This window comes from Temnothorax longispinosus, chromosome 6 (genome assembly GCF_030848805.1).
Source record: "Temnothorax longispinosus isolate EJ_2023e chromosome 6, Tlon_JGU_v1, whole genome shotgun sequence".
NCBI classification, from domain to species: domain Eukaryota; kingdom Metazoa; phylum Arthropoda; class Insecta; order Hymenoptera; family Formicidae; genus Temnothorax; species Temnothorax longispinosus.
The window spans coordinates 14,163,888-14,177,487 of record NC_092363.1 but is presented as its reverse complement, the minus strand read 5'-3'; positions in this window follow the sequence as shown (position 1 = coordinate 14,177,487).

The window sequence follows — 13,600 nt, the reverse complement described above, 5'->3', positions numbered from 1 at the left end:
AATTAATTGTCTTGGCGCCTTTGAATAAGACTCGCCTAATACACTCGGATCTTGTCTCAAAGGAATATTAACAACGAATCTACCGTTCTCGTCGCGTCTATACGTTTCAACAAATAACGCTTCACACTCCTTTTCTTCCTGTAAGAGTGACTTCTGATTGGAACATTCTTCGAGTTCCCAAAACTTTGCGATTTGATTGTGTATATCAACACACCTGCTCAAGTTACAACGTACTGAATCTGTACTGGGATTTCTTAATGGCCCTGCTGCTACCCAACCCAATTTCGTTTTTTGCATTGTAAGAAGTTTTTTTCCTACCTTAAATTGTCCAACGCAAAGTAAATTCCAAAAACAATCTGCTCCTAAAAGGACGTCTATCTGAGCAGGTATATGAAACAAGGATCCGCAAACTTAATATTCGGCGGTATTTGCAGCTTCTGTTTGTCAATTCTCATATGTGGCAACGATCCTGTTATCTCTGGAATAATGAGACATGATATAGCGAATTCATAATCATTGTGATGCGCCTTTATTCTAACATTGCATTTATGTTTAATCTGACATGACGAGTTATTAATAGCTTCTAGATTAATGTGTACTTCACCTTTCTCTAATTGTAGTTTTTCACACAAAACTATTAGTAATTAGACTGGATTGTGATCCAGGATCGAGTATTGCACGTGCCTTATGCATCTTACCTTGCTTGTCCTTAATAAGTATCAATGCTGTTGATAATATAACGTGACCATTATTTGCCTGATTATGTGAACATAATACTGCTGTATTAGAATTCTCTTCGCTGCTATCTGCGACTTGAGTGGCTGGAGATTTGTCGAAATGTATCAATGTGTTGTGTTTGGCAGAACCAGCTGTTTTCTACATGAACCAGCTTTACAGTCCTTAATAAAATGCCCTGACTTTATGCAATTGAGACATAATTTAGCGTTCTTTAAACAGTCTACCCTTTTTTGAGCTTTGTAAGCTCTAGGAACGTTGGACATTGTGGCACGCGATGCGCCTCTTTACAGACCGCACAAGTTTGTTTCTGAACTAGGAGTGATTTTGAATTACTACGATCTGCTCCTTTTAATTTATGTGCCCCCTTGCTATTCAATTCTAACGTTTCTAATAGATTCGCCCGCGAGTTGAGGAAAATTTTGAAATCGTCAAAAGTCGAAAGTTTGTAATCTGCACACTGTTTTTCCCATTCTCTTGCTGTAGTGCTATCTATCTTTGTTGAGATTAAATAAATAAGTAACGCATCCCAGTGATCTGTTGATTGTCCCAATGCATTTAAAGCTCTTATGTGTTTGTTAAGCGTGTCTACAATATCGCGAATTTGAGCTGAAGACTCTTCTTTCATGTAATTAATATTGAAAAGCGCCTTGATATGATTCCGAGTCAACAATCTTTTATTATCGAAACGACCGCGTATTGTATCCCATGCTACAGCGTAGTTGATAGCCGAGAACTCTAACGATTTTATAATTTGAGCTGCCTTTCCTTCTAATGCAGCCTTTAAATAGTGAAACTTTTGTATTGGATCTATAGTTTCGTTTGTATGTATAAGCGACTGAAAAGTGTCTCGAAATCCAATCCATTCTGATACATCTCCCCGGAATTTAGGCAATTTAATAGTAGGTAATTTAATACCGGGAGTCTTATAAATAATGTTTTGATTCGCTTGCCTTTGGATGTTAAGAGGATTCAAAACATCATTCTGCTCTTGTGTATGTGGTGCCGGCATCGTTGGTTGTGGTATAGCTGCACCGAGAACTTGTGTCGCACTGCCGCGAGCAAGTAACATTTCTGCTTAAACTACTACATTGTAATACTCTTCTTCGAACTTTTCGCGATATTCTGCCGTCTCAGCTTGGTCTACACTAATTTCGTCGATCTTTATTTGTATTTCGTCATATCTTGTAAGCACTTTGTGTATGCGTTTGAATCGCTCTATTAACTCTTTATGTCGTCTAACGCCTGCGTTGTATCTGGTGAACCGGCGATCACTTTATTAATGTAGTTTTTAAACGTAGTGACTTTACCCTTTTCATAACCGCGCGCTTTTATTAATGCCTCCATTGTACCAATTGACGCGTTTCGAGAAATCACCTTGTTTACTTTGACAGCTGTGTATTGGGATTTTTTTTTTTTTTTTTTTTTTTGAGGTTAGTTCTCTCGGCTGAGAGAAACTTAGTGCCTTCGGTCCCACCCCGGAACCATACGACACAACGATGCTTGACCCAGATTGTGATTATCTTCTTAGCTAGATGATCTTTCCTATCCTTTTTATATAGTTATAAATACTTTTAATAGTAATCCATTCCTTATTCTTGAGCGTTCTTGTAATGTCGATTTCTTCATTGATTCCTCTCCGTCTAAGGTCCCTGTCTAGTATCTCTCTTTCCTCGTCGTACATGCTACATTTCCACAGCACATGATCGATACTCTCGCACTCCTTGCCGCAATCGCACCTGGCGTCCTCTATATACCCCTTTCTTGCCAGTGACTCGTTTACGTTATAGTGATTACTCTCAGTCGGTTAATAAGTGTTATGAAATATCTTTCTTCGTTCATCCCATGAAACCATGGTTTTTTTTCTTTTCCTTTTATAGAAATTTTGAAAGTAATAGATGCCTTTATAACTTGCATCTTTAGTTATGGAATCTTGAGTTTTATTCCAAATTTCCTGTCTAAATCCTTGTCGAAAATCCATAAATGGTACTTTTATAAATTCATCTTCTTCCTCTTCTGTCGCTTCCTTTGCCAATTTATCTGCTGCCTCGTTGCCTTTTATTCCCACATGTGACGGTATCCACACGTAGACTATCCTCTTCTTTTTTTCTTTACAAAGTCTGTAATGTCTTTCCCTAATTTCACTAATATATCTGTTCTTGTATACACTAAGATGGTTATTGTTAATTGCTAATAATACTGCTTTGGCATCTGATAGGATTGCTATATCACTTGGTCTGTTATCTGCTTCATTTTCCATAATTTCTAAAGCAGCCTTGATTGCTACTGCTTCTGCAGTAAACGTCGAGCAATTCTTCGATATACTAATGTTGTACGCCTCCTCCTGTTCTTCTATCACCACACTCGCTCCCAATGATTTGCCTCCTTTCTTCTTCGATCCATCCGTGTATATTATGGTGAATCCTTCTTCCAAGCCATGAGTATTTTTAATTTTTTCTATTAGTTGAGCATCTGTCACTTTTTTTCTCTTACGACAATATCCAGTACTTAAATTTATGTTTACTTTTTGTGTAACCATGTCATATTCCATGTCGAATATTTTGAATTTTCTTCTCGGTCCCATCTTCTTTCTACACCATTTAATTCTTCTCCATGCCTCTCCTATAATACTTCTTTGGTGTAACGGTTGTCTATATCTAGCATAGTCTTCGTTTTGTACTAACTCTTCGATTTTTGTACATAAGTCTTCCTCTCCGTATATACTAATCTTACTTGGAAAATTTCTAGCTAATAATTCTGCTCTGTCCCTGAGTAAAGTTACTTTGGCTTCCGCTATGATAACATTATTTGGTGTACTATTTCTATACCCCAACGCTGTACGAATTCCTAAATATTGAGTTCTTTCTATTTTTAATTTTTGGTCTGCTCTTTTTGGAAAATACACAAAGTTTCCATAATCGGTTATTGATCTAATCAAGCTTTTATACAACATTAAAGCTGTATTAACTTCCATGCCTTTAGATTTTTATTCAAATACACCATTAATGAATTTGCTTTACTAACTTTACCTTTTACTTCTTGGACCTGTTTCATAAATTCTAGTTTACTGTCTAACCAAATTCCTAAAAATTTCGCTTCTGTCTGCGCATTTATCCTAGTATTGTCTAATTCTATATATGTATTATTACAGCCAACATGTTTTGAAAATTGTATCAATACTGTTTTCTTTGGTTCTAGTTGAAGTCCTAACTCTATTAATTGTTCGTTAATACTATTCACAGCCTTCTCTAATATACGTTTATTATTGTCTCTATTATGTCCTTTGACATATGCTGCTATATCATCTGCAAATTGTACTGATTCATATTCTATCTGTTCTTTATTCGTTACATTATATGTATATAACGCATATAACAATGGGCCAAGTACTGCTCCCTGCGGTAAGCCTCTATAAACTCTTCCATGTTCGGATTCTTGTCCGTTAATAATAAATTCTGTATCTCTATAATATAACCATTTACCTATAAACTTTCTAATATTAACTGGACATTTAAGTTTCTTTAATATTGCCATTAGTATACTATAAATTACGTTATCATATGCTGAGGAAACATCTAAAAAGGCCGCTAGAACATATTGATTTGTATAAATACCGTTCCTTATATCTGTTGTTAACCTGACCAAATTTTCTGCGCACGACCTGCCTCTCCTAAATCCATTTTGGTCCCTAGCCAGCTTGTTGTTTCGTTCCGCCCACCAAACCATTCTTTCATTCACCATTCTTTCCATGACTTTTCCTACGCAAGATGATAAAGCGATTGGTCTGACTTTTTCTTTTCCAGCCTTGTTTATGAACATCGTTTGGTATTTCCTCCAGTCTTCCGGGAACCAGTCTGTAGTCCATACTTTATTGCATATGTCCAGCAGTACTTGCTCCATTTCTTCCGTTAAGTCCTTCAGCATACAATATTCTACTCCGTCTCTTCCAGGGGCTGAATTTTTTTTTTATTATTTGCAGTGCTCTTTTTAATTCTTCCCTTGTAAATTTATCTTCTAAGCTGTCTTCTGGATTTTGATTTCCTTCTTGGTCTATCATTTCTACTTGAACACTTGAGGGTGCTAATTTATTAATTTTTTTTCTTATTTCTTCTTCTCTGTTTTTATCTTTCCAGCTTTATGCTCTTTTTTCTTACATTTTTGAAAATCCTCATTTTGTTCCAAACATACGTCTGACTCGTAATCTATTTATTGATGCACAAAAATTATCAAAACTCTCTCTCTTTTTTTTTTATTTATGATCTTCTTTGCTTCTGCTTTTCTCTTATTATATTCTGCCAATGAATGAAGATCTTTCTTCTTTTTGAAATTTTTTAATGCTCTTTGTCTTCTTGTTATTGCCTCATCACAATCTACATCCCACCATTGGACTTTTCTTCCTCTTGGTTTTTCTTCTGTTCTTTTTTTTTCTGATCCTCTGTTGTCTCTCTTCTGTCTTCCGTGATGCTTTTAATAGTTGATTTAATTATCTTGATAAAATTTGAATATTTTTCTTCCCTGTTGATCATGTTTCCAAATAGTGTTTCTTTGTATTCTTCCATGTTGTCCTGTATTATTTTATTCATTGTATAATTATATTCACTCCATCTAGTTTTTTTGGTCGAGAATTTATTTGTTTTCTTCTTGTAACTTTCAATTTCTGTTATTAATCGTAGTAATACTGGATGATGATCTGAGTCCCATAAGTATCATTGATTTGTTCATATTCAATATTGTCATATATCTTGGTTGAAGCGAAAAACAAATCTAAATTATTTGAACGTTGTCCTATTGCTCCCATTCTTGATAGAGTATTTAAATTGACACAAATATACTTATTATCATACATATTCTCATACAGGTATTCTCCTTGTTTGTCTATATCGTAACAATTCCATAAAGTATGGTGAGCATTAAAATCGCCTGCGAATATTGTCTCTAAATTTTTTGTTTCAAATTTGAATATGTCCTTCCAGACTCTATCCGTTATTTCTCCTTTTATAAATTGCAATAACATTAAATTTTTCTTTTGTATTTATAGTTCTTATACCTATAATATCAAAAATATCGTTTATTCTTTGCCAACCATTTATAATTTCAAACTCTATATTTTCTTTGATACTAATAGTAACTCCTCCGCTATTACCTCTACTCGATTTATTATATGATTTAAAACCTGGTATATAAATATTATTTTTGTTACACTTTGTTTCTGTAAAAATGATTATATCATATTCTTGTGCTCTTTTTATTATCTCATTTTTCTTACCATGAAATCCTCTACAGTTCCAATTAATGATTCTTAAATTGAATTTATCTTCGTTTTAATAGTGCTGTGCAGAATCCCGACGGTTTTCTACACGCTCTATCTGTTGCGCTTGTTCTCTTATAAATTTCTTCTTCATATCGCTGATAATCGTTCTTTGATTATACATCTTTTCCTCTAGTTCTAATTCCTTTTTCTTCCGTGTTAAATCTTGTTTAATTTTATGTTGTTCCTTTGCTTCTAATTCTTGGATCATTTCCAATATAGTTCTCCTAAATTCCAAGTCTTTTAGTAATGTGGCCAGATTTGTAATGACATCATCATTGTTCCAGCCTGTATTCTCCGATTCTTCCTCTGATGTCTCCTTGTCCCCACCTTCAGGTTGTCTTTCCGCGTTCTTGAGTGCGATACCTCTCTTGTCTTTTGTAATTTCTTCACATCTATTATCGAATTGTTTAAAATAATTGTCTTGTTTCTTCTGGGTCATTAATTTGTCCTTGAATGGACTTGTTTTCTTCCTATCATCTTCATATGATATTTCTCTTCTAGAAGTATGTGGATGTTCCCATCTTCCTTCCATCTCTTGTCTTGGTTGAGTAAGTTTTGGCCACTGGGTTGGTGCTTCATATCTGTTATATGTTTGTTCTTGTATTTTATCTTGTTCATTTCCTGTCAATATCCTTTCTGCTTCCATACGTGATACGTTGTTCAATCCCATGGCCAAATTTATATTTTTATTCTTCTCATATTCTCTGCACTTTTTCCATGTAGATCTGTGGTTACCTCCACAATTTCTACACTTTGTTTCTTTCGTGCAATTTCCGTGAGCCAATTCTCCACATATTATGCATCTCTCTTCGTTTTTACACAGGGCCTTAATGTGTCCAAATCTGAAACACTTAAAGCATTGTTTGACCGATGCGATAAATGGTCTAATTTTTATCGCCGTTCTACGTCCAAACATATCCATGCTTTTATACGGACTTTGTCGCCCGTGAATGTGATTATCAAATTGCCTGTGTCCTGTTCTGTCAAAATCTTCTTTTCCTTGTCCCACTTTTTTCTATACATCCTTGCGATTCGAATGACATCATCATGATCGTCCATCGACTCCCATAGCTCGGGGATGGTTTCTCCCCAGTCCGAGATTACCCCGACAAATTTCGATCCTCTCTGGTCTATTTCTGCCGATATTCCAGTTTCTTTGGTTAATTTGTTAATTCCCTCTAAACAAAGGTTAGCATTAGTACAATCATCGAATTTGCAGATCGCCGTTGTGTGTGATAACATTATGATATCCTTCGGGGAAATTTGTTCCCTTGTCGCAATTCTCCATATTTTAAATCTATTCTTACCTCGTTTAGTTTGTATATTGTCTTTATTCAGTCTTAGGACTAATCTATACGTAATATTGGCCCCTTCTTTAAATTTAACCTGTTTTTGGCTCGATAATTCCGATGCATCAAGCTCATTAATCCTTTCTAACACACCCGCACGATTCTCAAATATCTCCCGTGCCGATCTATTCGTTGATCTGCTACTGTCCGACATACTCGTATTTCGTTTATCTTTCACGCTTGAATTTATTTCAACGTTACACGAGGTATTCGCGTGTTGCATCACGTCCGAATCTAACGGTTCTACTTCCATCTCACTCGTCATTTCACTTCTAGTGTCTTCCGCGGTGATATTACCTGATTCGTGGATCATTCTTTCCTCGTTACCTGATTGGTCCTCTTCATTGTTGTCCATCTTCGTGGCAGTCTGTTCCTGTATTTTGGCGCGTTTTTCTTTCGCCATCTTGTTTTTTGGCTCAACCAAATGCCAATCTCCCTCTTCCCTCGAGAATCCTCGAGTATCTGCACAATCCTTTTCGTCATCAACCATCCTCTTCTTCTCATTAATAATCTTCGTTGCTGCATTTTCCATTGCTGTTTTCTTTGCAGCACTCATCGGTATCTTTGACTGCACATTCGCCTGCTGTTTGGCCTTCATTATTCCTGATCTCGTATAAAACCTATTCCCCCCTTCACGGGGGGAAATTGACTTTTTCCCCTTTTCTTTTCCTATCCTCACTACCGGTGATAAGACTCGCGGATCCCTAAACCTCTTCCCTTTGTCTAAAAACGAGTGTTACTATTCGCGATTCTCGTCTAGGTTAAAACGCGTGTGTTCGCTACGGCGGCCATCACGCAACTCTGTGTATTGGGATAAGGATAGGAAGGTTAGAAAGTTGCTCTCTTACTTGCCGACCGTAAGACAATAGTGCCTTCGACACCAGCGCTCGCTGATTGGTTTGTTTCCTTTGTCCTGCTTGCTGCCTCGCTCGCTACGACAATGGGCGCTGCCTCTTCTTGTAGGAAGACGACGAATTATGGCGGGATACCTCCTCTTGCCGGAGAATGGCGGTATTACTTTTCCTTGCCGGAGAACTGCGATGATGCTTCCCCTTGTTGGAGAACTGCGATGATGCTTCCCCTTAATTGTTGGAGAACTACGATGATGCTTCCCCTTGTTGGAGAACTACGATGATGCTTCCCCTTGTTGGAGAACTGCGATGATGCTTCCCCTTAATTGTTGGAGAACTACGATGATGCTTCCCCTTGTTGGAGAACTACGATGATGCTTCCCCTTGTCGGAGAACTGCTGGCACAACCAGATTGAATGTGACGTCGCTTCCAATATGCGTTCGTCGATCCTGCGTGTTTGTGAACGCAATGTCCGCCTTGACGACGGCCCTCTCACAATGCTGTCTTTGAACGTTGAAGCTTGCGCGTTTTGTGAACTCAAGACTTGCCTCGAAGACTTTCTTGTTGCTCGATGCTGTCCGTATGATATTACGAACGTTGCGAGTGTTGAAGCTTGCGTGTCCAGGAACGCAATAACGCTTGCTTGGAAGATGGCCTCTCTCTTGGCGTAACCGGATACTTTACGTTTCGTATCGCAGTTTTCAGCTTGCATGCCCTATAGGTTTCCGGACTTATCTACCTCTTCTGAATCGCTCACTTCGATGCCTTGTATCCGGCTCGAAGGACCATGTTGGTTCGAGAATTATTAGTGAACTGTATTTCACTGGATTTCACTTTTTTATTGAGAGAATCTTACAACGATGTTCGCTTTGTATCACGGTCGTGGCCATCTTGTCTTTTTCAGAAACGGTTCTCAAACATAATAGTAATAAGTGCCACACTAGAGTGCGCTGCGCGCTGATTCAAATTTTACTAAACACCTATATACGTCCATTCTTCTGCTTTGTCTCCTTCCATATTTCCGTTTAGTATACTCCATCCTTGTTCTTCTATCAATTCCAACATTGTTCTTTTTTTTTGCATTTTTTATCTTGTCCCTTGATTTTCCTGTTATTGTATTTCCAATTTATTGTGCCTTTGTCTCCTATTCTTGCGTAGAAATCTCCGCCAATCAATATTCTTCTGTTCTGTGGACTGTGAATTATCTGCCGTAAGTCTCCTATTGTTTCTTTGATTTCTCTGCTGTATACTGTTGCGATTCTCCACTCTGTGTTTTTTGAATCAACTCTTTTTTTTTTGAATGTCTTCCTGCTCGTTCATTATTTCTTCTTTCTTGCCATTTTTTGTACTCATCTACATTCAACAAATTTTCGTTTATTGCAATAAACGATAAACATAATCGATGAATCAATACAGCGCAAATGCGTCGCTTTTACCAAGTAACAAAGACAAAATGACACTTGTATTTCGCATTGTTTTCGTACCATTTTTTCAGTCTGTTCCGCGCAGCCTCGGGGGGGGTCTGGGGGGGGCTTCGCCCCCCCCAGTCACCCAACCTCTGTCCGCGCAGCCTCGAGGGGGGTCTGGGGGGGCGAAGTCCCCCTCAGCCATCCAACCTCTGTCCGCGCAGCCTCGGGGGGGGTCTGGGGGGGGCGAAGCCCACGGACCGCTTAAACCAAATAATAAATTACAACAACTAAAGACCTTCTGTTAGGGTTGCGTCCAAGGTGCAAAAATCTCAATATGATACAAATTTAGATAGATTGATAGAAATTTATTTAAATATTTGCTAGTAACTGATCCAACACGTGGAATCTGTATTTCCTTAATATCGTCCAACAATAAGATATCGACCAAGATTGTGTAAAAACATGAAAATATTGACAAGTGATCATCTTCCAAACGTCAAGGATTAGTTGAAGAAATAAAAATAAGAAATGGATAAGAGTAAGTATAAGGAAAGTTTGAATTCTGCTCAAGTCTCGATCGACTTGAGAGAATTAATGATTGAATCATTTCATCATCGCGACGAATTAGTAAAAGCTTTTTTAGTTTTATTCAGTCATCGCATTTCGTCGCATAGTAATACGTCATCTCGATTATACAGAAAACGTGTATCACACGTATAACCCGCGCGTGTCTACCAAATCTTCCCAGATTGACTTTGCTCGTTCGATCGAGAATTGCTTTAAAATATGCTTTTAGTGTCCCAAATTCTTCATCATATGATAGTCGTCGTTTATCTATAGTTTTGCTCAAATAACGCAAAACTCTTTTACCTATAGTATAATGTCGTTTTTCAGGACAATGGTTGTATTGTGATGGGTAAGACGTTGAGCTATATCTGGCCTTGTTCGGTTAGCCAAGTACAATAGTTGTCCAATTAATTCTTGATATGCGTTAATATCACACTCTTCTTTTGATTCATCGGATATCCCATCTTTTCCCTGTACAATTGGCGTATTTACAGGCTTGCATTCTAGCATTCCATGTTTACCTAATAAATTCTTAATATATTCTCTTTGGTAAAAGTGTATCCCTACGTCATCGGTTGCCACTTGTATACCGAGAAACATTATTTTTGATAAAGTTGTTTCATTAACATGAAGCTTTCCAAAGTAAACTTTTTATTCTATCGCAGGTCTTGCTATTATTGTCAATGGTAGTGAAATCATCGACATATGCACCGAGTACAAAGAAACACTCCTCATCTGGTTTGTAAAAAATGCAACTCTCTGATGCCAACGGTATAAATCCATTTTCTGACAATTTTTCTTTCAATGTATAATACCAGTTTCTTCCAGATTGTGGCAGTCCATACAAACTATAAGTCTGCAAACATTTCCTGCCCCAAATCGTATCTTCAGATGCAGGAGGTATTTCCATATACACGGTTTCATCTAGTTTGCTATTTAAATAGGCCGTTTTTACGTCGAAAAATCTCACATTTAAGCCTTTCTTAGCTGCTATTGCTTTATGTTCTCCATGCCTCTATACTTGACACCGGCGAGTATGACTCTTAATAATCGACATTTTTTATCTGATTGTATCTCGCCGCAACTAGTCTCGCTTTAAATATATACCGTCGTTCTCTTAATCTTTCTTAGTACTAAAGACCCATTTACTTTTAACAATCTTTACGTTATTAGGACGCTCAAACATCTCCCACACCTAAACATCTTCCAACGACTTGTTTTCATCATTCATTGCCTCTAGCCAATGTTTCGAATTTTTGTCTTTACATGCTTCGCGTGATGATTACGCGGTATATTTACACGTATGTTGGTGTTTACCCTGTAATCTTGGAAAGCGCCTTACGCCTTCTTTTACCAGGCGTTTTTCATTTTCCCTTATGTATTCTTGTTTTCGTCTTGGAGTTTCCTCTCGCGTACTACCCTTCGGTCTACCTAATTTACGCTCATTTATATCGCAATCTCTATCCGCGTTCAATTGTAAATTATCTTGGTTTATTACATCAGGCTCCTCTGTAACATTTTCGTCCTTGTCCGCGCTTTGCTCGTCAGAGTCTGTATCTTTTTCTACGTCATTATTATCAACCGAGTTGATATCATTTACGAGGTCTTTGATATCCCAACCTTCATATATATCTTTTATTTTGCGATTATTTATGTAACAACTACCTTTCAGACTCTCATTAAAGGTTACATTTCGCTCCTCGACGACCTTTCTATACTCGATATCGTACAATCGATACCCGATACGTTCTCGCAAATACCCTACCATTATAGCTTTTCTACCGCACTAGGTTGTAATTTATTACGCGCATTCTTTGGAATATGATAATACGCACGCAATGCACCCAAAAGTTTTCAAATATACAAGGTTAGGCACTTTGCCTTTCCATAGCTCATATGGAGTCAAGTCTTAATCTTTCTACGAGTTGTATTAGCCGTTTGGGTAACGTATGCGACTGCTTCGGCCCAAAAATACAACGGTAGATTAGCTTCATATAATTATGTACGCGCGCGTTCAAGTAATACTCAATTTCCTCTCTCTCTCTACCTTTTCATTACTTTCTGGGTTATACGGAACCGTTTTTTCATGTTTTATGCCTGCTCTATTAGTGTACTCTTTTTAAATTCGTTATTGATAAATTCAGTGCCGTCTGCTATCAGTACGAATCTGTTTTATTTTCATACATAATATATTCTCGTATCTCTCTTTGAAAATTTTAAACTTGATAAACGCTTCATTTTTTTGTTTAAAAAAAAAAAAAAAAAAATAAAATACATACCACTGTAGTCATCGATTATTAATAATATATACCACGCACCCCCCAGTGATTCTACCGGCATAGGCCCACAAATGTCCATATGCAATAGTTTTAACGGTTGAGCACTTTGATCGTACGGCACTGATTTATGGGGTTTCCTCGATAGCTTGCAAGTTTTGCACGCATCGCATTCAACATTTTAAATGTTGTTACTTTTTCCTATCGCAATATTTTTCTTTACTAGTCTCTGCATGTATTCGTTGTTTATGTGACCCAGTCTACGATGCCACAGATGGTCGACATTTCCTGTAAATTTTTCATGAGCCATCGCATTAACAATACTATTATCCGCTCCAGCGCTGCAACATTTATAATCATTATTAGCACCTGACCATGGACTCGTGTTAATTACAAAATGATTATTCACTCGTTAACCTCTAATTCGTGGTCCATTATGCCCGATCTACAATAGCTGTAGTAAGCTGTAGTAAGCTTCAAGCCGTAAAAAATTGACCAATTACAGGCGAATGTGAGGAGAATAATCAACTGTGATTGGTCAATTTCTTACATCTTGAGGCTTACTACAGCTTACTACAGCTATTGTAGATCGGGCATTTATTTCATTACAGACAGCAAATTATTACGCAAATTAAAAACATGTACAACATGTTGCATTATTACATAATTTGGTATATCCATATCATTTCGCACTCGAGTTTTATAGAGCCTATCCCTTTTGACTTTGACATTTTGTCGACCGGCTAAATAAACTTTACCATTAATCGATTTAAACGTTACAAAATTCTTCTTATCGTTAGTCATATGCGACAAACAACCACTGCTGTCTATGATCCAATCATTTATCAAGTTTCGGACATGTTATTAACGTTAAAAGTTTGAAAATTAACGGCATCTACCTTTTGCTCCGATACGCATTCCGCTCTCTTACAGTTGTTGTTATTTTTATTATCGTTTATGTGTTTCACGATTTTCGGGGATTTGGCCTTGTCTGTCCTTTCGATGGTAACACAGTCTTTCGCCACGTGACCCAACTTTTCGCAAACAAAGCATTTCTTCTTACTGTTGTATTTCTTCTTACAATCACGTGCCATGTACGCC